Source organism: Ambystoma mexicanum, chromosome 8 (genome assembly GCF_040938575.1).
Source record: "Ambystoma mexicanum isolate Mex_15411 chromosome 8, UKY_AmexF1_1, whole genome shotgun sequence".
NCBI classification, from domain to species: domain Eukaryota; kingdom Metazoa; phylum Chordata; class Amphibia; order Caudata; family Ambystomatidae; genus Ambystoma; species Ambystoma mexicanum.
The window spans coordinates 162,608,572-162,635,404 of record NC_090929.1 but is presented as its reverse complement, the minus strand read 5'-3'; positions in this window follow the sequence as shown (position 1 = coordinate 162,635,404).

Below are 26,833 nucleotides of genomic sequence, written 5' to 3'. Positions count from 1 at the left end.
ATGTAAACACAACACAATTCTATAATTTCCCGTTGCAATATCAAAATATTTCAAGGCAGCCTATGTGTATCAACAACACGTGCCCAGTTTGAAAGCAATCAGCACCAAATATTCAATTGTTTGTATATCATGAGTACACCAAACTCACACTCAATGCTCCTCGTGTAACTCGATTTTACCCACATAGTATGAGCATTGCATAGAACAGCGTTCAATTATTAATAACTAAAAGTAAAACATGAACAATTTCCGAAAACACCTACAAGTGCCAGCTTACCTCTCCCCTCTCCCCTCGCACCCGAACAGCCAAACAGTCGTTACACTTCGTGCACACTTCATGCGCACGTGCATGGGTGCGCGGGCACCACGCAGAAGTTGGGCTGTCGGGAGCGGGTGGGCGGGACCAGGAAGCAGCAACCAGCTAGAGCACTGGAGACAAAAAACAAAAGACAGACTTTAGTTTGCCTCAAACCTACCAGTACGTCCAGTAAGCCCAATAGGATTAACGTGCCCACGAATGATTACTAACTGCTGTAAAGATGAAAGTTTCATCTCGAAGACAGAGCGGAGCCTTCTCCTTGCGCATACAGCGCGGACGAAGCACGAAGCAAAACACAAGCAGCGTGCCAGCCAAACAGCCGTTAAACTTCCTGCACACTTCGGGTGCGCGCACATGGGTGCGCGGGTACTGTGCAGAAGTAGGGCTGTCGGGAACGGGTGGGCGGGCCAGCAAGCAGCAACCAGCTAGAGTGCTGGAGACAAAAAACAAAAGAAAGACATTAGTTTGTCTCAAAGCTGCCAGTAAGTCCAGTAAGTCCAATAGGATTAATGTGCCCACAAATGATTACTAACTGCTATGAAGATGAAAGTTTTGCCTCGAGGACAGAGAGGAGCCTTCTCCTTGCGCATACAGCGCGGGCGAAGCGTTGGCAGCAGTCAAGACTAGGGGGGTCATTACAAGGTTGGCCGTAAGGGGTTAATGATGCCGGTAAAGGTGCTGGTGCCGTTAACCCCTTACCGCCGCATTACGTGGTCCTTTAGCGGGTCCCGCTAAGGGCCGCTGGTTTTACCAGGCGCCCTTAGTGGGAGCCGCTAAAGGACGTTGTTAGCATGGTCCCCATTCCCATTGAGCCCTATGGGGGCTCGAATGGGAATGGGGATGGGTTCCCTGAATGGGGAAATACCGGGTCCTCCAAGGTTGGAATGGCTCGGTAATTCCCCATTCAGGGAACCCGGACCCGGTATGCGGTAAGGGGGTAGCCATGGCGCTAATAGCGCCATTGCTACCTCCAACCTCGTAATGACCCCCTAGGTCTTAGGAGGGGTGAGGGTGATCGAATGTCCACAATGACCACACACAGTAAACACCACCACAAATTACTCTTAGCCAGGTGTATATATCAAAAATACATATACATTTATTAAAGGCCTTTTAAATCAAACACAAGGTGAAACCACAGCAATATTAACAATACTAACACAACACTATACTAGGAAACGTATATACAGTAACTATTCCTAAAGGAATATTCAACAGGGAAAGATCCACAATCTGTAACAGAAGAGGGTCATACAGTGCAAATATACTTTAGGGAATTCTTCAAGAGTCTCAACCCTAACTAATAAGCAGTCCAATCCCTATGAAGTGTGGAGCCTTGTGCCCAAAAGTACATTCAGCGTGGCAGCACTCGATCGTGTATTAAAGTACACAAGGGGTCTCTTCAAGAAGACATCGATAACTTTGACTTAATTCCACCCGAGTTATCTAGCCAACAACAAGAAGATCTAAAGGACGTAATAGTCTCATTCCCTGATGTATTCTCAGAAAAACTGGGAAGATTAAAAGGTACATATCATTATATTCGAACACCTTAAGGCAAAGTAGTTAACCTAAAACCTAATCGTCTACCAGAGGTGCGTAAACAGGTAGTGATCGAGGAGTCAACAAAATATTGAAGGCTAATATCATTGAACCTTCCTCAAGTCCATGGTCCTCTCCTATCATGTTGGTCACTAAACCTGACTGATCCTGGAGATTCTGCGTCGACTTCCGTCAAGTTAATGACATATCGGACTTCACTGCCTATCCCATGCCACGCATCGATGACCTAATTGATAAACTAGGAACAGCCACCTATCTACCCTAGATTTAACAAAGGGGTACTGGCAAGTCCCCGTATATGGGCCACATAAGGAAGAAATTGCATTTTCACCACCCCTGGGGTTGTTCCAGTTTAACGTCCTCCCTTTCAGCCTACACAGTGCGCCAGCTATGAACGTCTTATGGATAACATCCTACAACCCTATTTGGACTTTTGTGGAGCCTACGTTGACGATATTGTCATTTATAGAAAGACCTGGGAAGACCATCTCTTCCATCTTCATACCATCATGAAAGTCCTTAGGAATGCTGGTCTAACTGCAAATACAGCTAAATGCACATTAGCCCAATCCGCCGTGAAATATCTTGGCTTCTTCGTAGGGAACGGAACTATACAGCCCCAACATGAAAAAGTAAAAGCCGTCTTGGATACTCCAACTCCCAAGACCAAAAGATACTTTAGAGCTTTCCTAAGGTTAATGGGATATTACTGTAGGTTTATCCCCAACTATTCAGATAAAAGGGCACGGTTGACAGATACACTTAAAAATGCTGAACCCCAGAATCTTCAGAGGAGCGAGGACAACGAGGTATGTTATAACATCCTAAAGCAAACAGAATGCCAAAACGCAATCCTAAATGTAGTCGACTTCTCAAAGGAGTTTGTGTTACAGACGGACACCTCCCTTACAGGGTTAGGAGCCGTCCTGTCCTAAATTTGCGACGGACTAGAACACCCCATATTATATACCAGTCGCAAGTTATTCCCACGTGAGAAAAATTACTCTGTGGTGGAACTAGAGGCCCTAGTCATCAAGTGGGCCATTATCTATCTCAGGTACTATCTATTAGGAAGAAAGTTCACTCTGATTACCGACCACTCACCGGTAGTCTGGATTAGCCAACACAAAGAGTCCATCCCTCGGGTCATGCAATGGTTTCTAGACCTACAACCCTATTGTTTCACGGTGGAGCACCGGAAAGGAAAAGACTAGGGAAATGAGGATTTTCTTTCCTGGTTATCCTAGGAAACAAATGTGGCTACATTGCATGCAGGAAGGGTATGTGAGAAACCAGAAGGTGTCTCCCTAGCTAGTCCCCGGGGATCTGTCATCCAGGTGGCCAGGACACGACCATCGCTATTTGATCCAGTTCCTGGGGGTGAACCAGTGAGGGAGGATCGCCTGGATGGGGGGTCCTCAGGGAGTGGGAGTGGGACACCGATGGGTGAGACACAGTATTCCCCTTCCTTTGACACCTTTTCCACATTCGAAACGCACAACACAAAGGACAATGGACTAACATCAGAGCTGTTTACCTGACATGTCCCAATGCAAGGGTCAGGCAAAGTCAGGAAATTTATCAGAATCCCACACACCTGACGGCCCTATCCCTTCACACACGGATAAAAGGTGGAGCCAGAGAGCACAGTACGAGCACGGCAGACAGCACGACAAGATGGCTAATCAGGCATGGCAGTTCAAGAGAAGGAGAAAGGTGGCAGGAATCGAGAGGGTGGCGGGGAGAGAAGTGACCTTGCCCTTTTCATCCCAGACCTGCGGAACCTTTGTGGAAGAGAGCCTAAGACCGTGAGCAATAGCGCAGGTGTCTTGCAGCAGATGCCAACTGTACACGTGGCCAGCTTACGGCGAAAAGCAAGAGCAAGGGAAGCTCCCACGCCCGTGGTACCAGCCTTGACTCCGGTGAATAAGAAAAGCCAAACGGTTCAACACAGCCGGTGAGTCGAAGGGGAAATAAGTACCGGTCTATGTTGATTGAGAATCGCAAAGTGGCAAATTTGAACCAAGTTCAATGAACTGTGTAAAAGACTGTAATAAGTATTTAAGGGGAGACCAGCTGCAGAGGGAAACCGGCACCACGTGGGTGCTAACTCGAGAGACTCTGGTTGAGCCCCAAATGAGAGAAACTACAGATAACAGAAGGCCATACGAAAAGCCACTAGAATAGGTCAAAGTGGTCATACTGAGGGTCAAGCAAAATTGCCATACAATCGAAAGACTTTGATCTATAAACTGTGTGAAAGAAAGGGAAGCGAATCCCAAGAGGGGCAAACTCTAAAAGTCCCAAGAAACAGTGTTTGTTTGTTTGTTTGTTTATTTAATGTAGCGCAAAACTAAACCTACTGGTAGCCGGGCGCAAACATTACAAGGATACTTGAGAACTTAGTTACAGTGACACACACAAACAAATGTGAACCCGTGCGACAGATGTGCACTGGAACTGTTTAAAAAGACATTGGGCCTCATTATGAGTTTGGAGGCAGCCATGCCCTTATAAGGGCATGGCTGCCTCCAAACTCGGGTCCGGGTCCGTGGTCCATGAATGGGGAAATACCGGGCCATTCCGACTTTGGAGGGCCCGGTATTTCCCCATTCAGGGAACCCGGACCCGGACCATCTCCATTCCCATTTGAGCCCCCATAGGGCTCAATGGAAATGGGGAGGGAACTAACAACGGGCCCATTAATAACGGGCCCGTTGTTACTTCCCTGGTCCCCTGGTAGGACACGCAAAGGACGTCTGGTCTGACCAGATGTCCAGAGCGGGTCCCACAAGGGGACCTCGTAATAGGGCGAAATGGGTTTAACAGCACTGGCAGCTCTACCGGCACCGTTAAACCCATTCCACCAGGGTCGTAATGAGGCCCATTAAGATTTGTGGAATGCGATACATAAAGGGTCAACACCCAGAAGAGGGGGACCCAGGGGTGAAGCCATCACCCCACATGAAACTGTGGTAAGCATTTGAGAAGGGTCAGCGGCCAGAAGAGGGGGACCCAAGGGTGAACCCATCACCCAGCAAACAATGGGAACTGAACTTCATTTGTTTATTAAAGGAACTTTTGGTTTTGTTGTTGAACACATCAGGCACCAAAGACAAGAGACTTTCAAAGGAAACGGTCCTGAGAACTACCACTGAAACTGTCGTCTCATAATCAAAACGTGGGGAAGGGAGATCCAGGCTACCTCATCCCGACATATTATCTTTCTTAGTATATGCCCTTTTTATTTAGACACAACGCCACTAGGACTGCCTTATTTTTAATTTGATGGCCGACGCTTTCTCCTATCTTAAGTTTAGATTGGCAATTTTTCCAACCTGCATACAGCATTCATTGTTCAATAAACACCCTTGAACTGTGATCACTTGTGTCTGTCTTACTTGTTGCCACCATGAGTTCCTCACATTACTTTATCATAGCTGTCCAGAAAAATATACAATGACACAGTAGGGACTGACTGCGCCCAAATGCCAGTCTAGCCAGGCAATTACACTTATCATGATTGCTTTATCAGAGATGCCTAGTAGAAAATGTCAGGCCACAGTAAGAAATGACTAATCTAGCTGCAGAAAAATGCTAGTCTATTTTTTTTAATTTTTTTTTATTTGAAGTTGTAAAGCGCCCACTGCCCTTGGGCATCGTGGAGCTGTTAAGAATGCTTGCTTAGTTACATAAGTGCACTTAGAAGGCATACATACATAAATGATAGCTTCAGACAATTACAGTAAGAACATAATAGTGATTACATAGATTGGTGGGCAAGTATATGGTGCCAGCCACATCTTACATGGCGGCAGCTACATAAAGTTGCAATGTCAGCTTCGGTAGGCAAGAGCATGGTGCCAACCACATGTTGCATGGCGGCAGCTGCAGACAGTTGCGGGGTCAAGAAAAGTATGCATGCATTAGTGCTACCTAAGGGTTGAATGGTGGCAGCATCTCATGAATGCGTGGTCATGTTCAATGGGCAAGTGCGTGGGAACCAGCACAGATACATAGGAGAGAAGCTACAGATAGGTGCGTGGTTGGTCTCATACCTAGAATAGTATAGGGCAAGTCCCTTATTGGACGGTGGCAGTGCAGACCACTGCATAGGTTTTAAATCAACGGGCCCTCGCCTAGAGCAAATCTCATGGAATGGCGGGCAACCACATACACTTACTGGGGTGGGAGGAGAAGGGAGGAGGGAATGACTAGGGGGTAGGTGAAGGGGGAGGGGACAAACATGGGCAGGCGGGGGGTGGAGAGTCGGTTAAGAATGTTAATAATGCTTGCTTAGTTACATAAGAGCGGTTAAGAATGTTAATAATGCTTGCTTAGTTACATAAGTGCAGTTAGAAGGCATACATACATAGATGATGGCTTCAGACAGTTACAGTAAGAACATAATAGTGATTACATAGATTGGTGGGCAAGTATATGGTGCCAGCCACATCTTACATGGCGGCAACTACATAAAGTTGCAAGGTCAGCTTAGGTGGGCAAGAGCATGGTGCCACCCACATGTTGCATGGCGGCAGCTACAAACAGTTGCGGGGTCAAGAAAAGTATGCATGCATTAGTGCTACCTAAGGGTTGAATGGCGGCAGCATCTCATGAATACGTGGTCATGTTCAATGGGCAAGTGATTGGTGACCGGCACAGATACATATGAGAGAAGCTACAGATAGGTGCGTCGTTGGTTTCATACATAGAACCGCATGGGGCCAGCCCCTTATTGGACGGTGGCAAGTGCATACTATTGCATAGGTTCAAACAAACAGGCACTCGCCTAGAGCAAATCTCATGGAGTGGCGGGCAACTACATACACTTACTGGGGTGGGGGGAGAAGGGAGGAAGGAGCGACTAGGGGGTAGGTGAAGGCGGTGGTGACAAACATAGACAGGCGGGGCTGGAGAGTGGGGACATGAGGGGGAGAGGAGGGGTAGGGTGGAGGGGGTAAGATATACAGGGGGCAGCAGGAGGAAATTGAGACGTACGGGGGAAGAGGAGGGGGTGGGGGTATACATTCACACTGGCGATCAAGGGGGGGGCATATACTCACACTGGTGACCAAGGGGATGGGGAGGGGGCATATTTTAGTGCTGTGACCAAGGGGAGGGGGAGGGGGGCATTCATTCATGCTGAGACCAGGGGGAGGGGGCATTTACTCACACTGTGAACAAGGGGAGGGGGTGGGGGGCATTCACTCACACTAGTCTAGACATGTATTTATTTATTTATTTCTACCGCGCCGGAGCCCACAGGCATCAGGGTGCCACTTGTACACGCAGAGTCAGATTATACAAACAAGTCACGGGACAACATGAATCTACGGATTTTCAAGCGGGTTTTAGCTTAGATTAAGAAAGTTATCTAAACAAGTGAGTCTTCAGTTTCTTTCGGAAGGTAATGTATGAGAGCTCCAGTCTTATTGGTGGTGGGAAGTTATTCCATAAAGTCGCAGCTTTGGTGTAAAATGCTTTGCCGAGTCTGTTGGTTTTCCTGAAACTGGTGGTTACGAGGTTGCCCTGGGCTTCAAACCTGAGTGCCCATCTCGGTACATATGTAACCAGTTTCTTCTTGAGGTATGCTGGAGCTTTTCCATGGACGCACCTGTGGGCTAGCGTCAGGGTTTTGAACTGTATTCTTTCTTCGATAGTAAGCCAGTGTAGATTTCTCCTATCTTCACCGATGTGTTCTGTTTTCCTTTTTCCTTTGATGATTCCCACAGCCCTATTTTGTATTTTTTGACATTTTGCAATGTGCCTTTTGTTTGCTCCTAGTAGAAGGGCTTTGCTGTGATCTAACCTGGACAATATGGCGGCTCTTGCTACTGTGGCGTAATTTTCCTCGCTTAGATAGGGGTGTATTCTGTGTAGGAATCTCAGGTAATATGAGCTGGTCTTAGTGAAATAGATGACCTGGGAATATGCGCTCAGTGATGCTTCCATGTGCATCCCCAGAGTTTTGACTTTGTTCACAACTTTTATTTGGGTCTCATTGGTGTTGATCACTTGTATTGATGGTTCAGTCTTGCTCTGGCTCTATTAGTCCCAAAAATCATTAATTCTGTCTTTTTGGCATTGAGACAAAGTCATTTGTTGGTCATCCATTTTTCAATTAACTTGTAACGTTTTTTTGCATTGGCACTGTCTTGGGTGTAGTCACCGCTAAGTTCTAGAACCAGTTGGGTATCATTGGCATAATTGGTGACAAAAATGCAGATTTTCTCCAGGATCCTACAAAGAAACCTAATATACAAGTTTAAAAGAAGTGGTGACACACTGGCTCCTTGCGGTACACCGCTGCTCATTTTTTCTGCAATAGAGAAGTTATCCCCCAGTGGACCTTTGACTCCCTGTACAAGAGAAAGGAGGATATCCAGTCAATTGCCTCTTTGGAACAATCTGCTCCTCTCTCTAATGCTAGTCTGAGTTGGCTGTGATCCAGTAGGTCAAAGGCTGCGCTAAAATCTAATAGTATTAGGAGCCCTGTTTTTCCATTCTCCACTATGCTTAGCATGTGGGATTGGAGATCTAGCATTGCCGTCTCGGTACTATGTGCCTCCAGGAAACCTGACTGTTCGCTGTGAAGGATCTCATTTATTTCGACAAATGCCTTAAATTGGTTTGGGGCGATTTTGTTACAGATGGTGATGGGTCTTAGATTCCCTGGATCACTTTGGTCTAATTCCCTTTTTTTTGCTAAAGGTGTGATTGTGACTGATGTCATTCGGTACCCGGCCTTCCCGAAAGCAGGTGTTCACCATTTTGGTAAGAAAGGGGGCAAAAATATTGGCATTCTCCAGTATCAGTTTGGGTGGGATAATGTTTTCTGCACATGTAGTGGGTTTCATTGATTTGAGAGTTTTGAGCATATCTTCTATCTTGATTTCATGGAATTTAAAGGTTATTTGCGGTGTTATAGAATCCTCTCCGTTTACTAGATCCGCCTGGCTTTTTTGTGCCTCTCTGATCGTGGCCCTGGCTTTCATTATTTTATCTGCGAACGCTATTTGAACTTTGACGCAATCTTTACTGGACGGAGAGAACGGGGGATTAGTGATTTGGTTTTTTCTATTGTTTTGAGGATTTCGAATAGTTTGCTAGTTGAGTTTTCTGCTGTTTTTATTTGATCATTGTACTAATTTCTCTCTTGGTGTCGCAGATACATTTTCTGTAGTTGTTATCGCTATTTTTCCAACTGGCTTTGTTTTCTTGTGTTGGTTTTTTTTTGCCATTTCGCTTCTCTCCTCTCTTCTCTTTTCTCTTTTGAGCTCGACCAGTTGTGTGTTAAACCATTTCTGGTGGTTTTTATTGGGTCTTAATAATCTGTTTCTCAGGGGGGCTTTTTAGTCCGGTAGTTGCTTTGCCTGTTAATTAAATTCAGAGAATAATTTATCGCAAGAGTCATCTTCCTTAAGTTCTTTGAGTATATTCTCTATACATTGTTTTAAGTGTTGTGGTTCAATTTTATTGTAATTCCTGCTACTCACTTTTTTGGTTCATTAGCCAAGTTGTTCTTAGAGGGCGTGTTTAGCGTCAGCGAGAAGGTGACTAAGAAGTGGTCTGACCATATGCAGGGTTTTGTGACAAAATCACTGGTCTCTAAGTTGTTGGTGATGATCCAGTCTAATTGGTTGCCGTTTTTCATGGTTGGGTCAGAGTTCTTAACTTGCAAGTCAATGTTATTTAAAGTATTTTCTAGCTGGATTGCGTCTTTGTCTTTTATGTTTCCACACCATCTGTTGACATCCCCTAGGACCAAATTGGCTGTGTTTTTACCTTTCAGCGCATTAAGTTGCTGGGTGATATCATTGTTGAAATTACGTGATATTGCGCCCCCCACCTGCCCCACCCTTCTGACACATCCCCTATCCCTCCAACCCTCTTCCTCCAACCCCAAACTACTCAGCCCCTTCGCTCAACATTACCTCCACATCTCTCTTCCTCATCCCAGTTTTTGCGTATGAGGCAAGGTGCTTAATAGGCCAGTAATGAGACGAGCAAGAGTAGGACTAGGAGTAATGAAGATTCAAGGTAAGTAATCTAGGTATTGAACACAAGCACACTATTCACATGCTCATTTATACTGCACCCATCCACCGTTCACTCACACTCCGAGCCAACCATACATCATGCACTCGCTCCCACGCATTACATAATATTCAGATATATACACACACACCCTTTTATGCCCTCACAGACATACATTTACAAAAAAACACTTTCTTACCTTTTCCAAATTCATTGCTGCTCCAACGACGAACTCCTCTTCAGGCAGGCCTATCTCCCATGCTCCACTCTGCTTGGAACCAGCACTGGTTCCTGTCATGTGCAGAGCATGGGAGACAGAGCCTTCCATGTCTTGTGGAGGTGGGGGTAGAAGGTTCTTTTTAAAGTCAGTCTAAATTCAAAAAGAAATGAAAACTGTAACCAAAATAATTTCGGTTTTGAAGTCAGACTGACAAATGTAAAGAGGGCTCTTGTATAAGAGCCCTCTTTACTTTCGGTTTCTGTCTGCCACTGCAGACCCCAGGGGTTGCAGAGCCAGAGGTCGCACAGGAGTCGACAGGGATCGCAATTGCAGCCCCTAGCGACTCTCAATTAATGTCCCTGGCATACACTTAGAAACGATGGGCCCCATAACGAGTTTGTTGGTAAAATTACAGTAAATCCACCTATTTACTGCCAAACCCATTAACCGTTAACGTTACTCGATCCTGTGTCATTACCACATAGGATTATGAAGGGTGGTAGGGCAGTGTAAATCCCTATTTTGAAGTCCATAGGAGTCTATGAGGATTTTTGGCAGATGTACTGCCAATGTTTCGCCTTAAAATGGGGGTTTACCTCTACTATCATGTTGGAGGTAAATCCTCCATTTCGAGGTCAAACTCAGAATTTAGGTGGTGCAGTAAAAGTGGTGTTAATTCCGTTACCATCACAACATTGTCAGTAACGGAATTACTGCCACTTTTTTAACACACCACCAAACTCGTAAGAAGTTTGTTTTAAAACTGTTAGCTTGTAACCTTTTTTCTCATTCCTAAACATGAGGCATCAGTTTGGTGGTTAATCGGCAGTAATTTACCACTAAATTAGTTTACCAATACTGCCACTTAGTCCGGTGGCACAACCGCAGGATTATGAGTAAATCCCCATTTCTGAAATCCCTGGGGATTTTTGGCAGATTTACTGCGAGCAGTAATACGGTGGGTTAATTCTGCCAATGTTTGGTCTTAAAGTGGAGGTTTGTCTCCTGCATCATGCTGGAGTTAAGTCCTCTACTTCAAGGTCAAACTCTTAATTCAGTGGTGCGGTAAAAGTGGCAGTACTTCTGTTACCACCAGAAAATGTGGCGGTAACGTAATTACCGCCACTTTGTTTCTGCACTGCTAAACTCTTAATGAGGCCTATTATCTTTACATGAATACTGTCCCTTCTTACACACAAGCTGAAAATCTAGGCTTCTTTGAATAGTTATTGCCCCACCTACACCTAAACCATTTAAGCATTGTTGAAGCACCCCGATACAGGTGCCAGGACACTGCCTATGTACAAAGTTTAACACTATGGGGTGTTCACTAACATTTGCATTTCCTTTCCATAGCCTCTGCATGACTCGCCCTACAAACACTCACCTATGCAGATATGGTGTTAAGTTACGTGTGTGCAATGCGCACACACCTGCCTGCATCAAATACATGAACTATACACCACCAGCTTCTGTCAATCGCAAATCATTTTCACCTTTTCCCTGACCTGGGTCTGACGTACACCTGGAACAGGCTTTGGGCATCTGCCCCATGCGGTAAGGCGTTTATAATTCCAGTTACATTTGTGTTTTGTTTTACTCTTTCACTGCCGTTCTGTGGTTTTTGTAAGCACTTCTGGGTGAATTCGAATACTTTTAACTTTTTCAGAGAGATGTGGGGTCTTTTTTATGCAGAACGCTTGAGTGCAACAATGCTGATACATTCTAATTCTACTCTCACGTGAACATCCTCCAGACTGCCCTCCCCATCCTGTGTATGGTCCCGCCTAACCAAACAACGGACCAATGGCAGGATAGACATGACACCTTGTTGTCTTTGGTCAGGATATGAACCCTTGCTACGGGGACATGACAACCTTTGATTTCTTGCTCCATTCTGGTCCATTCCATCACTTCTGCATGCTGTATCTGTTCCCAGGGACGTCATTTCACCAAAACGCCTGGGGTAGCGGACATGACATCACACGACTCTTGACCTCTGATGACATCACAGGAAGTCAAGTCATTTGACTCCGGCCCCAAGTGACATCACGTGAAGTGACGGTGCACAACCTTTCATCCCTTTGACAAAACAGGAAGTGGCGTCACATAGCATTGTTCCTCAGTACACTAAGACAAATATGATTAGGATATCACTGTTATATGATATTTATTTCATCACCATATGTAGCGCTCATATCAGTGGGTATAGGCCCATATTACCAAATTACTGTGAATGTAAGCAGACGTCCAACACAACAACCTGAACTATTGTACATCACTCTGGCTAAACTGTAAACAGGCAGAGCATATCTAAGAGGCCTAAGCCCCAAAGCGCAGACATCTAATGCCTGCCAAGTGTCTGGCCACAGACTGGAAACAGCAACTGACAAACACAAGTCCAACTAGAAGACAATCAGAGGATGTACCACTTCATAAGTTTACACTTGGACAATACGCTCAGGTATTTTCTTGTCAATAGTGCACTTTGAACCTTTGCACAGCAACCCACTCCCGCCAGTCACCCAGAGCCTGAATATCCCCCAACCATTTTCACCACGGGCACCCCACCATCAACTGCGAGTCACTGAGCGCCCTCTGTCAACAGCTTTAAATGTCTGGCACCCACTGCCGCCCTGCACCACCTTGCACCACCAATGCCTTGCTCCAACACCTTCATGTTTACACAGTGCCACCCTCCAGCAACTTAAGTCTCCAGCATTCTTCAACACCATCAATCTCAAGCAAACTAGCAACTTAAGTCTCCAGTACCCTCCTTCAACACCCCAACAGTGTGTGTCAATTACCCTCCTAAAACATCTTATATCTGCATTCAATGCATTTCAACTCTCTTACAACACATTACGTCTCAAACACTCTCTCCCAACATCTGTAAGGCACTAGTATAACATCTTAATTCTCCAGTACCAACCTCTATAACATTGGGCCTTAAGCATTCACCTTACACCCAGAGCCGTGCCAGTGGTTATAAATGATTTGAAACCTTCCAGCCATCACCTTTCTGTTGTGCTTATTTGGTAAGTAACCCAGTTTTCTTTTTTTTGGATGGGAGATAGCGGGGAAGGATGTGTTGCAAGTCACAGTAATTGCAGGTTTTGAAAATGTTTTAAATGTCAACAGCAGCAGCAGCTCCATGACATCACCACTAGAAAATGCCCATTTTATTATTTTCTTTGGGCCTTCATATCTTGCTTAATGCCAGCCTCATCCAGCTTCTAAGCACTGGAACAGGAACTGACCCATGATACACTGCATCCTCTTGTTCCCAAAGCAAGTGTGGTGCCCCGGAGCTATCCTTTCAAATATGTATTTTTATTTTGCTTGCGGATGCAACAGATGGTTTACTTCAAAGGCGGAGGACAACTTCATGTACATTAATTATCTCACCTTGTGTCTGTCTACAGTGTGCCTGTGATGCAGGTCTGGCAGATCTGTGTCAGGTCACACAGTGCCCAGGCAGGATTGGTGGCAGAAGCCACTGGGGCACACCCTTCTCATGACAGGCCGAGTGGCTCACTGGCTGTGCAAAGCAGACAAAGAGAAACACTGATGAGATTTTTGTTCATGCTGTGCTGTCACTGAGTACTGCAGGCTGCTCTTACACACTCCCAGCTAGCTAGACCTAGCCCCCATACCCTTCCTGTTGCTACAGTACTGGTTTTGAGCTGCACAGACAGCCCCACCTCTGAACCCAACCATTTAGGAATTCACTAATGTACTCCCAACCTGTTAGTGATGATGGCTTCATGGTTTTTCCTGCATTCTGTTACTTCTCCAGCTAACGATATCTAGATTCCAGTTGAAAAAAGCTGTGGCACATTTAACTGCCTTTTTCAGGTGCAACACAGATATCTATTCTTGGCACTGCCTCTTTGTTCAGTCGCCCAGGGGTCACATGGATATTTCTTGGGGTAGCAGAGTGGTATCTAGGGGTAGCAGCTGCTACCCCTGGTAACCCCCAAATGACGTGCCTGTCTGTTCCTCTCTTTATTTTTGGAGCATGGTTACGTCGTCTCTCACATAAGACTCTCCTTGCATCTATAAATTGGCCTTTACTCACCCTTTATTCGAGAAGAGCCCTAATAAACATCGAGGTTCAAAACCTACTCTAAAAAGTGGGGAATTTGACAATGTGCAAAAACTTGTTGGAACATGGAGAAATGGTGTGCAGACATGCAACTGTTCTCCCAAAACAGTAAGTTATGGTCACTCTACTACAGGGTCACCATAATTGTCCACAATCTCCCACATATAATCGGAGATACACTGTGGCTGAGTAACAATGGGGTAGCATTTTTAGTTTTGGCTGTTAGGTGGTGCTATAACATCACCTATAAGTTGAAACTATTGAAATGGAGTGCCCATAGGAGGGTGATGGGATGTGAGGAGGGACACAGCCTGTGTGCATTGTTTGGTTATTTACCCACCCATTTCCACCCTCAACCAGCCCCTTTCAATCCAAACCACACCCTCATCGATCTTGTTGAGATGAGCAAGCAGTAACATCAAACTGTGTGCTCTATATAGCCTGCCAATGTCCTTTCTAAGTAGTCTTCTGAGAGGTAATTGCTTGAACGTCATTATAAATGAACACCTCGTGCAATTAAAAATGCCTTAACGGAATGTAGCTTCAACCACTTGATTTATAAGCAATAAGTGTGCCTCGCGTCTTTCCTTGCACTGAAGTACTGTTAAAACACCAGCAAAGTCAACCATTTTGACTTGTGTATAGGTATTAGCCAGGCACTGGCATCATAAATCCAGGTAGTCACATCATTTACTTAAAGCCGAGTATCATTATGTCAGTGCCTGAAAAATGCCTATCTCATATCCACACAAAAGCCCAAACTGTTTTGTTTGCCAATGCTTGTTTCATTTACCAGCGCATAACAGGTGTATTAGCAACAGATGCTAAGGTCATTTGGCAGTAGAATCAAAGGTGTGCATGAGCTCAAAGGGTCACCGTGAATTCTAAGCCTGACATACTTCACTGCCCCGCTGGGAAGTCCATCAATTCAGGCACAATCAGGGGACTTTCACACAATGCATCAAATGGATTGCTAGGTGACCACATGGCACAAGTGTTGAGCCAAAAAAAACCACACTAAACAATGTGCAGAAAATCTAGGAGTGCTTGGAATGGAGTGTAAGCACAAGAAACAGTGAAGGCTGTTTATTTAAGAAACATGTAAAGACATCTATCCGAAGTTCTTGCAGAGCCTCGCTCTACGTTTTGTTTGCTAACTTTCAAGACCACATGGGGCTCGTCCTCAGGCAGTCATGGCTGCAAGACAAACATTGCACTACAGCGTACAACATAACTGCCATTACTGCACTACTGTTCCCCAGGGACGTCATTTAGGGGTGGCCTGGGGTCACAACTACTACCCCTGAGGTCTCCCTTGCTACCCCTGTGGTCTCCCTTGCTACCCCTAAAACTATTTTATTTTAATCGGGGCTTCTGGGCTGTGGCCAGCACCATGTGGCTCTTTGTTTCTGGGGTGGGTGGTTTTCTAATATCTATAGCCATTAAGATAGCTTCATTGGTTGAGCGCTAGCTGCTGCAATGTGTGTGTGATATGCAGGTTTGACTCCCGGCAAGGTCAGCTCAGCCTTTCATCCTGCTGAGGTTGATAAATGAGTACCAACACAGGTTGGGTAATACTGTATGTATATGTGTCCTATATGAAGCGTTTTAAGCATAAGTGCTATATAATAACACATCATTATCATTTGGCCTTGGACGTCTGCTTGCATTCACAGTAATTTGGTAATATGGGCCTATACGCGCTGATATTAATGGTACATATGGAGCTCCATTCTTGTCTAAAAGCATATCACTTTACAGTGATATTGTAACCATATTTTTTGTAGTGTACTTAGAAACAATGCTATGTGATGCCACTTGCTGTTTTGTCAAAGGGTGAAAGGTCGTGTATCATCGATTTCCGGGTCACGTTGGGGTGGGGTCAAATGACATCACTTCCTGTGATGTCATCAGTGGTCAAGGGTCATGTGATGTCACTTCCCCTACCCCTGGCATTTTGGTGAAATGACGTCCCTGCTGTTCCCCATACAGTGTCTAGCATTGTAATGTGGAAGCGTGCATGGCAATTTTGTAGGAGCAGTGCAGAATGTGTGCTTAGCTACACATGCAGTACATAGGCATGTATGGGTGAACCAGGGCATATAAAGTAATTATCACCACATGCCTGTCTGTAAATGCGCATAAGATGCTGTACCTATGTACAAGAAGTTGTGTAACTGTGCATGTGAATTATGCATGCACAATCATACAACGACAGCTACTCTTGTGAACATGAACCTGTGTATTTCAAGATGTTCTGGCATATGTTAGTGGTATATAGCCATATGAGGAAATACCTAAGCGTTGCCACATGGCTCCAACAATCCAATGACAGAGTAGGTTTCAAGATTCTATTAGGTTTTAACAATGGATGTTCAGGAAATGTTTGGGGTGGCCACGCTAAGAACAGCCCTACATTGTTCCAAACGTCCATGTGGACTCCCTCCACCCTAGTCCAGGCATCCCACTTCTCAGTACATCCTCCCACAGTGTGAGACCAAATAAAGGTAACCCCCTACTGTTTTCTCTTTTCTGTCTCTAAGGTTCGACTAGACTCATGCAGGGTTGTCTAACTCCAGGCCTTGAGTGCTGGATCCATGTCAGATTTTCAGGTTATCCATTAATATTCATGAGATAAATTTGCATACAATTATCCTAAACGTATGCAGATTTGTGTTCATTAATATTAATGAGGGATATCCTGAAAACCCATCAGGTTTCCAGCCCTCGAGGCCTGGAGTTGGACAACCCTCAGACTCCCTCTGTGAATTTCTAAGGATTTTCAAGCTTCCCAGGCCTTCCGATTTTCACCTCAGGAAGGCAGACTCCACAAGTTCTCCTCACTCGTCTACCTCATCTCTGACTTCTCGCCCTACTGCTCTTACTTTCCTCCTTCTTGGCCTCTCCTTCTACCTTAAGGACACTCTTCTCACACACACCACACTAACCTCAATTGCTACCACTTTTTCTCACAGACAACACCTTACCTGCAATCTCTCAGAACACAACCACAGACTCTCCACCACTCTTTTTCACCACCCACACTCTGCTGACTGGTCTCTTGTTGTATTGTATTGTACTTGTCATTTGTATAGCGCCATTTTACCATTCTTATAGTTTCGATGTGCTGTTAGTGGGCACGCCCTCGGAGGACCGAAATCCAGAGTGTGCTGCTGATCCTCCGGGCTTCCATTGGCCCTCCTAGTAACCAGCCAAATACTGCCTGCTCTATTCCCCAGTGTTTCGGATGGGTTTCCAAAGGCTTCAAGTAGTCTGGTTAGCCCAGGCTCCTTTTGGGTCTCTGGCATTGCAGCTGGTAAGAACAGTGCATGTTTGCTGTGTCTGGCTTCCCCCGCAGGTGAGTTTTCATTGCATCACTCATTTGTAGTCTGCTTGTTGGTAAAGAGTTGGGCTTTCCGCATCTTGGAAAGCAAGTCTTCAAAGTCGGTCTCTCTGTGGCCACCAGGTTGTCTTGGCAGTCCCGGTCTGTTTTTTTCTTACCACTGGCTGGGCGCTTCTAGGAGTAGAGGTTCTGCAATGCAAAGACAAGAAACTTGGCCAGGACAGAGGCTGATGGGTATTGCAGATGAGACAGAGGCAAACATGCTTTCATGCGTGTTCAGACATTCAGGGGAGTCAGGAACTTGGGTCCCTCTGAACTCCAGCACCCCATCTCTTGGGTAGATCAGGCACTGGCAATGCCCTGGTAGGGCCCGCACTCCAGGTCAGGAGGTGTCCCTGCTCCACTCTGACAGGGTCATGAGCATGACCCAGTCACAGCACATGATGCTTAATTCTCGGTTATGTTGCCGAGCATGGGAACGTAGGCACATGGAGTTCACCCCCGGGCTATGAAAGTGCTCCTGGAATACAATAACGGTACATTGGCAAGCAAAATCATGAAGTTCATGTCATTTGATCAGACAACATATGGATATGAAGGCTTTCGTGGAATAATTTATCCGGACAAGTAAGACTGAACATTGCAATATGAAGGTGTCCGTGCCATATCTGGATACGCGTAGCAATGAGGAGGAATTAGCAAACCAGAGTACGTCATAGAAATACCAAGATGATGTTTGTGGCCCTCCAAAGGGCCTTGGGTAATCGCAGTAGCGTCGCTAGCGGGGGCCTGGGCCCCTCCTCTGTAATCCTGGTCCCCCCTCCACCCTATGTCAGCTGGGCTACTCACTCTGCACTGTCTGCAGTGCTGTGTTCGTCCGCACGGCGCACACACAGGGCCTCAATAAACAATGAAGAGTTGTTAAGTTCCCTCTGCCGTTAAGACCAGCCCCTTCAATCAGAATGTAACACACAAAATTGTGAATGATGGGTCATTAGTGACTTAATGATTTTGTGCCTACTTTCTGATGGGGAGGGAGATGCAGGGGTGTTTGGCAATTGGTGTGTGTTGCATGTCACCCTTTCTGGGGGACATGGTAGCTCCCAGAGTTGGTGTCATGGTCACATGGGGGTAACCATGTGACCAAGTAAATAAAAAGGATGAGCCGTTTCCCGCTCATCAGTCGATCAGAAGCAGGCTCTGGTGTTATTTTTCCAGGCACCATGCTGGTGCCACACCGCATGCAGGAGGCCCAAGGACGGGGCACTGCACGAGGACGGTGTCCCTGCTGGGCAACACCGTCCCCCTTAAATGTACTGGCCGTGTGGCCATGGCTGAATGAGCGACCCCGGCCTGGGTGTCCCCAGAGCTGGGGCTGTGGTGAGCTGGGTGCCCCCAGCCCACGTGCTTTTTTCCGGTGATCCGGAGCACACAGGGTGATCTCTGTGATCCATCAGCTGCATGAACGCAGCCCCAATGGTACTGGTCGGGTGAGCCCGACATCTGAGTGGCCCGCTCCGGTGATCGGGCCACAACAGTGTGCACAAATGCCTCTCTGCAGGAGTGCTTGTGACGTCTCACATTCCCTTTCATAGGCGGCCCCCTACTTTTGTCTGTAGCCCTGCTACTTTTTTCTTTGCCCCCCTCTGTGCCCCTCCTAAATTTGATTCCTGGCGAGGACACTGGGTAATCGCTTGGAATTCATTAAGTTGTTCTCTTCACACACCTAAAAGTTGGAGTCAGGCCTTGCCCCAGAAGCTGGGATATGGCGTGTTCTCTTACAGCGCCTTTGTGTGAAGAGCATCGTCTGCTCACGCTTTTCTTGTATGTATTGCCCTGCTTCAAGCTCGCGCGACTATCCGAGGAAGAGACCCACCTGACCTCGAAGCTACTGGACGAAAATCCGGAGTTCGCCCAAGAGAGGTATCAGCTCTGCAAGAGCCTCGGTTCTTTTTTTTTTTTTTTGCTATTTTCCAATTAATCTAGTTATTGTTTTCACTTCCAGCACATGACGTTTATATCTCAGCAGCATTGCTTGGTGCGGAAACCGGATCTCTGCAAATGCTTCGACAGATGGGCCTGTGAGTCTTGAATCTGCTTGTGAGCTGCAGGCTGGCTTCCGCTGCCTGGCTTCCGCCGGCCAGCTTGGAAAGGCTTCCTGTTCACGTGGAGCATGCGCGGCTGTGTGTTTGGAGGCTTGGCAACATCAGAATTGAGAATGGCACCTTATAAGCAGTGCCTTTCCTACAATGAGCTTATGCATTGGGCGAGGTTGGTGTCTGGTAATTGCAAATCCAAGTCATTTGAGGGTTGCTTTTATTTCTGTTTTTGTTTTTTGTTCTTTCGGCAAATTTGCATGAGAATACTTGGAAAATAAATTGAGGGCTGTTCTGTATTAGTCTGCTTGGCGGAATAGCAGCAAAGTCCACCCTCCCTTTCCCCCCACCCTCTCCCCCTGCTGCTGATCGCAGGTCACGATGGTGTGCTTTTGCCCGAAGAGACACTCTCATAGGACACTGTTAAAGTAAAAGCATGAGCCGCTCTTACAAGACGCTGTTAAAGTAAAGGCGTTGTTAAAGCCACAAGGCTGCATCGACTTCTCCCCGCTGATTTGCCATCTGCACTTGGAGCCACAGAGAGGATTACTCACCTGCTGCTGTGACAGCCTCCACAAATATGCAGGCAACACCCAGCTCTACCTGACAGTGTCCACAAATGCAATGATTGAGAGAATGCCTCGCCATCATCCAAAGGCGGACATCAAGTGCACATCTAAAAGTCAACCATCACCAACAACTACAAATAGGATCCAGAGCCCAACTATACACATGGCTCTCAAACAGGGCATCGCAGCGGCTTACCCCGGGTTCTTGGGTAGGATTGTGCATTAAAAGGCTGTACATTAAGAATAAACAAAATGGAACAATCATGAACACCTGTCTGGTGTGCAGGGCTCATAGGGGTGAATGGGCATGGATGAAGCTGTTCTGCGGCTTGTTCATAAAATGCATATGGGAGGACTAGGGTGGCACAGTAAGAACTGGTGAGAATGCTTGCCCGGTGTCCCATTCTGGCCATTGGTGGCCATTTTCGGTGTGTGCTCATGGCACGTTTGTCAGAAAGGATGTTGCCTTTTAATGCTGACCCCTAAAGCAAGTCCAAGAGTGGTTCCTCTCAAGATGACTGTGCCATCATAATTCCCACCATCCTATAAGAACTTTATTGAAGGGTCACCTTGAATCCCCAATTCCATGTCAGCATCTGTCCATAATTACCATGGGCATTGTCTGTGGCCCTAACTGGTAGGGCCCCAACCTTTGAAAGGACCCTTTCTCATATAACTTACTTACCTTACACCTGCACGATATTTGACTTCTCTGCGCCAGAAGATAATGTAATACTGTTCATACCATCTTTGTGTGGACTTTCCCTTATTGAAGGCTATATCTGTTACACTGTATCTTCAACCGATATGCACCCACCTCCCCCTCCCCGCCACCTCCCACAGGCGTTCCACTTGACTGCCCTGCCATTGTCACCAAAAGGTGGGCCGGGCAAGCTTGTGAGAAACCATGCTGCCTAGCTGTCGGTGTCTCGCTCCTGAACATAGACCAGTGGGTATCCTCCCAACAAGGGGCAATGCGACAGGTATTGTGGTGCTATCACCATTGTATAGAAACATGCATTCGTCTTATCCAGAACGTAATAAAATGAATGCAAAAAAGCTCAGTCTTTAATTAACCTGACATAATTAGTTTGTACGCTTGTAAGCTGCTTCTCCAGGAAAGGCACTGCTGAGCTTTGCCAGAGCAGTGCCAGGGTCTGTGCCAACGCCTGTGAGTCAGGAACGAGCCGAGCCGGTCCCTGTGCGCTCTGCCCTGCTTCCATTCTGTAAGCAATACTGCTCCTGTTAACACCGAATGCTGGCAGCGGTTAGACGTGGCCACCGCCCCGATGATGTCATCCAGCAATGCATTTGCCAAAACCACAACACTGCCGCTCGCACTGGGCGTTTGCCAGGATTAAGTTGCCGTCTGAAAGTTTAGGAGACTGTTGCTGGGTCACATTTTTATCAAGGAACCAGGGTACCTGGTCTGACTCAGCACCTCTCCTTAATGTACACAAGGAGTCAGTGGGCTCCTTACACATCTGGTGACCCTTGACCTCCCTCCTTTAGTACTTAAGCTACAGAGAATACCCGTGGGCTTCTGAGAGAAAGTGTAGTCTCGGAAGGGTAGCTCAGAGGCAATTTGTTGCCTTGGAAGCAAGACGACATGGAGCAACACGGGTTCGATCCCCGGGTCCGCGCTTAGAAACCTCTGGGTCTTAAGCGCGTTATAAATAACCTATCATAATCATATCAAGCGACCTCCGCAATATTGCAAATAAAACAAACGCAAATGGGTCAGGCTTCATGGTGAAAAGGGAAGAGGAACAGTTCTAATAGCTTTAAAAAAAAGAGGAAGAGAGAGACAGAGAATCTGTGTGTCTGTGTCAGAGGCGTAGCCAGGATTGTCTAACAAGCAGCGCCTGAAGCTAATGTAGTTGTGCCCACCGCAGTGTCCTAAACATCTGTAAATGCCCACACAGTTTTCAGATTTTGGGTGGGCCTTGCCCACTCAGGGCTGTCTACGCCTCTGGTCTGTGTGCAGGGGAGTTGCTAGGTCTGGAAAAGACCCGGGGCTAAGCTGATGTCGGTACTGTTGGGACTGGGGGCTAGCTAGTCTTTTGGCTGTAGCTCCTGAGATTCTATCCGGGGCTACAACCAAAAGATCAGGGGCTATAGCCCCCTTAGCCCCCCCCCTAGCAACGCCCCTGTCTGTGTGTCTGTGTCCTGACTTGGACAGAGCCATCACCTTTGTTTTCCTGGACCTTTCAAACACGTTTAACACTCCAGACCACCTCATCACACGTGTACACCTGCAGATCAATATATTCCTCGCCCCTGGTGCCCGATGGGCACTTTCTGTACGGCTTATTGTATGTATGCTGATGACACTCAAATTAGCCCTAAAAAATCTGCATCAGCCCCATGTTTCACCGGGGAACTGGACTGATGCCTCCTTGATGTTGATCAGTGGAGGACACTGAACCATCCAAACCTAATCCTTGGCAAAATCTAGACACTGATCTTCTGCAGCATCTCCCCCCACCCCCTCACCCCTCCTTCTGCCTGATCATTTCCACTGGCCACCTAAACTTTGCTGCGCCCCATCAAAGACAGTTCGTTTGACATCTGCGAGCCACCGTGAACAGTGTCAAACCCTAATCCTGAGATGAATTCAATAGCAGAAGCATCTTTCTGCTCCAACAATCTGGGTCAAATCTTTCCTTTCCTCTCCTTCCCACAACGTGTCCAATAAGCCAGTGCAATAGTACTTGGACTCCCTGATTATGATAATGTCCTGTGTCTGCTGCCCCTGTGTACTTAATATGCAGTATGCAGACTGTTCAGGGCACAGCAGCCCGATTATTATTCCGCCTTACCCATAGAGCAGAGTATCTTCTCCACTGTCTGCATGGCATGCAGTACCAGCATCATGCCACTTTTCATAATCCACAGAGGCTTGAATGGAATAATGCTAGACTTTGTTCCTATCTCCCCAAGAGCAACCACTGTTCAACACCAGCACGCTGTATATTACTTACACATTCATGTAAATACGGCAACTCTTTATCTGTACATTCTAGTAATTTGTGTAATATGGCGTAATATTGTAAATTCATTTATATAACATTGTAACATTGTAAGCTTCGCATATACTTGTTGCTGCGCCCGGTAACCTAAGGGTCTGGTGCGCAATATAAATAAATAAACAAACAAACAAACAAACAAACTGCCACATTTCATGACAGTACACCTGGGTGAGGCTTTCTTCTCAGTGCAAACCATGAACCTTTGGAACTCTCCGCCAAAACACCTTTGCAGCAGTCGCGCACCCTGCCTTAAGGAACGCCCTAAATAGCTTCCTCCTACAACCATAGGAAATAACAGATGCAGCCAGCGAGTGTCAGTTCATGAATGGCGGCATGGTTACGTTCAAACCCGTTCACCTAATTGGCCACCGACCCATCATCGCTTGGACTTGCGAAGCAGCTGCCACGCCGTTGCCCCATGACAAGCAGCTGAATATCTATGGATGTACATCATAAGATACAATGCCTGAAAAGACTGTTACTTCACATCTTCATTAACTCTATAATTGCGGCATGCCTCCAGCACAGGCAGTGGATGCAGTGACACAGTACATAGTGACACGGTCGAAGGCGCATTGTGGACCATCACACACAAGGCCCTGATATCCTCCATTATATAACTCATTGCACCAGAACACCCTTACAGCCATACCCTTAAACTGCTGCTTTGGGAACCGAGACTTTAAAGTGATGCATTAGCGGACTAATAGAAAGTGCCAATGACAGGCGTGGGCTCTACAAGTAGTTCATGAAATTAAGGAAATAAATCAAGACGTTTCACTTCAAGAAGTGTCTTTGAATCCTGGAAGAGACACCCCCAAACCTGCCCAAACGCCCCTCCAGATAACCACTCTCTGCATCCACGGCCTGTTTTTAAATGATTCACTCCATCTTTACCTTTTTGCAGGTGTATGCTGGTTTACAGGGGGTTAACTCTCCTGACTTCCTGGACCTGGGCTGTGACATCAGTGGGGTTTCATTGGTCAGCCGGTCTGCACTGCAGTGAGGAGCCTTGGCCACAGATGGTGTAGTACTAGGACATTTTGGAATTCATCTCAGGACTGACATTGACAACATTTGACAGGTGAGGCAAACAGTATGGTGGCTGATAGGAGCTGGTGGTGGGGTGCCTGGGGAAAGACTATTGTCAATTAGATGTCAATGGGCCTCATTACGACCCAGGCGGTAAGTTACCGCCTGGGCCGTGACTTTACCACCATGGCGTAAACTACGTTTACGCCATGGTGTTGGCGGACTTACCGCCCCATTCCAACCTTGGCGGGGCGGTAAGTCCCCAATCCCCATTTACCCTTCCCCATTCCCATTTTTGCCCCATAGGGCATAATGGGAGTGGGGAAGGCGTTAATTACGCCACCGTAAATTACGGTGGCGTAATTAACTCCATGGTCCCTTAGCGCCATGGATTTTAACACCTGCTAAAAGCAGGTGTTAAAAGCTCCATGGCGCTAAGGGACCTCGTACTCAGGCGGTAAGGGTCGGCGCTGTTTACGGCGCCGTAAACCCCTTACCGCCTGAGTTGTAATGAGGCCCAATGAGCAGTAATAATACATGGGAGGGAAGCATAAGGTTGCATGCTGTGTGGAATACAGACTCCCCAGATGACATTACACTGCATTACATTTTCTTTCACTGGGAATACAATTTAAATACGTACTCACCTTTGTAGGCTTTTTTAGTTAGGATGGGTAAAATAAAGTTATAATCCAATTTTTGCTCAACATGTTTCTAAAATGATTTGCATAAGGTCAGGTTTGTATTTTATGGAATTTGTGCACTTTTAAATGCATTGCTATAAAACTATTTAATCTTTTCGGAACCAAACCTTAAAAAAAAACTTTTATTAAATATGAATAGGAAGGTATGTGGCCAACTGCTGAAATCACCAACTCGGCTTCAATCCTGGTTTTGTCACTTTAGCAAAGAGTGTGATTCTGAGCAAATCATTTATTCTTACTTTGCCTTCTGTACAAAAATTGGACGTCCTGAGAACTAAACCCTCCTTAACATTGGGCCTGATTTATTGGGACATTTTCCAATCTCCCAAAGAGGTAAATGAAGTGTAAAAAAACACGTCTGCAAGATCTGGGCATGTTTTTTTTACCTTATTGTCAGTCAAAGGGATTTTCAAGATTTTGACAGGCTCGGGTGGGTACCCAAAACAAAATCTACATGCCCACCTCCCCATCTGCTCCACCATTTCAAAACAAATGCATATCTGTCAGTGTCTGAATCTGATGATGGCAGTTACGCATTAGATTCCTATGAAATCCATCAGCTTTTAGCAACTGGCAGAAGCTGGTGGATTCCATAGGAATCACTGTAAAGGCCTCACGCCATGGTCATACATGGCGTGAGGCATGTACCATTGCCCTACACAGTTGAAAGAATGCACTGAAACTCAGGTTCACCTGAATTTCCATGCATTTGGGCTTCTTGGTGCAAGTAACCAAAATTGCATGGTGGGACTGCTAACATGCCATTGTTAGGGAGAGGAGACCTCTTTCTGCAAATAGCAGAGGGAACAAAATGACCTCTATCCAACCAAGGAGTAGATGTGGTATGTTGCCCTCAGTAAAATCTGCAGACCTACTTTTAGATGATCAGGTTTGATGCCAAGTTGCACATCTAAAAGTCTGCAGATCAACTTATTGGGATGATCCGATTTGAAGCCAAGTTGAACACTGATTTGCTCATTGTTTCATTTATGCAGCCACCCTGTGTCCCTTAGCAGGTATACATGGGGATTGTGTGAGTGTTCATCTGTGCTTTTTCTCTTTAAGCACCCTAGTTTAGTCATAGATCATAGGTATGCATACAGTATTAGTTGACATTCTGTTCTTTCAAAGTCGCCAATACAATATTGGAGCCAAAACAGGGAAACATCAGTCTGTGATTGATGGACATCTTTGAGAGGGGCCTGCATTAGGCTGACAGAATACACATTCAAGTGATTTACTTAAATGTACATTATACTGATTTTATGGTTGGAATCATGAATGTAATGTTTTAGTGTACCATGGTCCCAAGGATAGCAACGTCCCGGGAAGATAGCTTAACAGCAACGTGCGTGCCTTGGAAGCAAGACGACACGATCCCTGGTCCGGGCTTAGAAACCTCTGGGTGTTTAAGCGTGTTATAAATACGCAACTAAGACCAAAAAAAACAATTACACAACTGAAAAAACAAACAATTCCTGTAACAGCGCCTCGATGCCCACGGGCTGTGTGAGCGCTTTAAAAATGCCAAATAAATAAATAAATAAATAAATAAGGTCCCAAGGCCCAAGCTCAGAAAACAAGACTTATACAGAGGGAAATGGGGTGAAAATATAATTGGAACAGGGGTAAGTGGGGAGAGAGACAAAGAGAAATGTATATAACTAGAAAGTGAGACAAAAAGCAAGACGCAACAAGAAAATACATGATTGGGCCAGGAAACAGTGAATTTCATAGAACTCCGTGGGGGAAACCCTGCCGGCCGCGACACAAAAGCAGTGTATGGACCTTACCAGGTCTGAGCCCC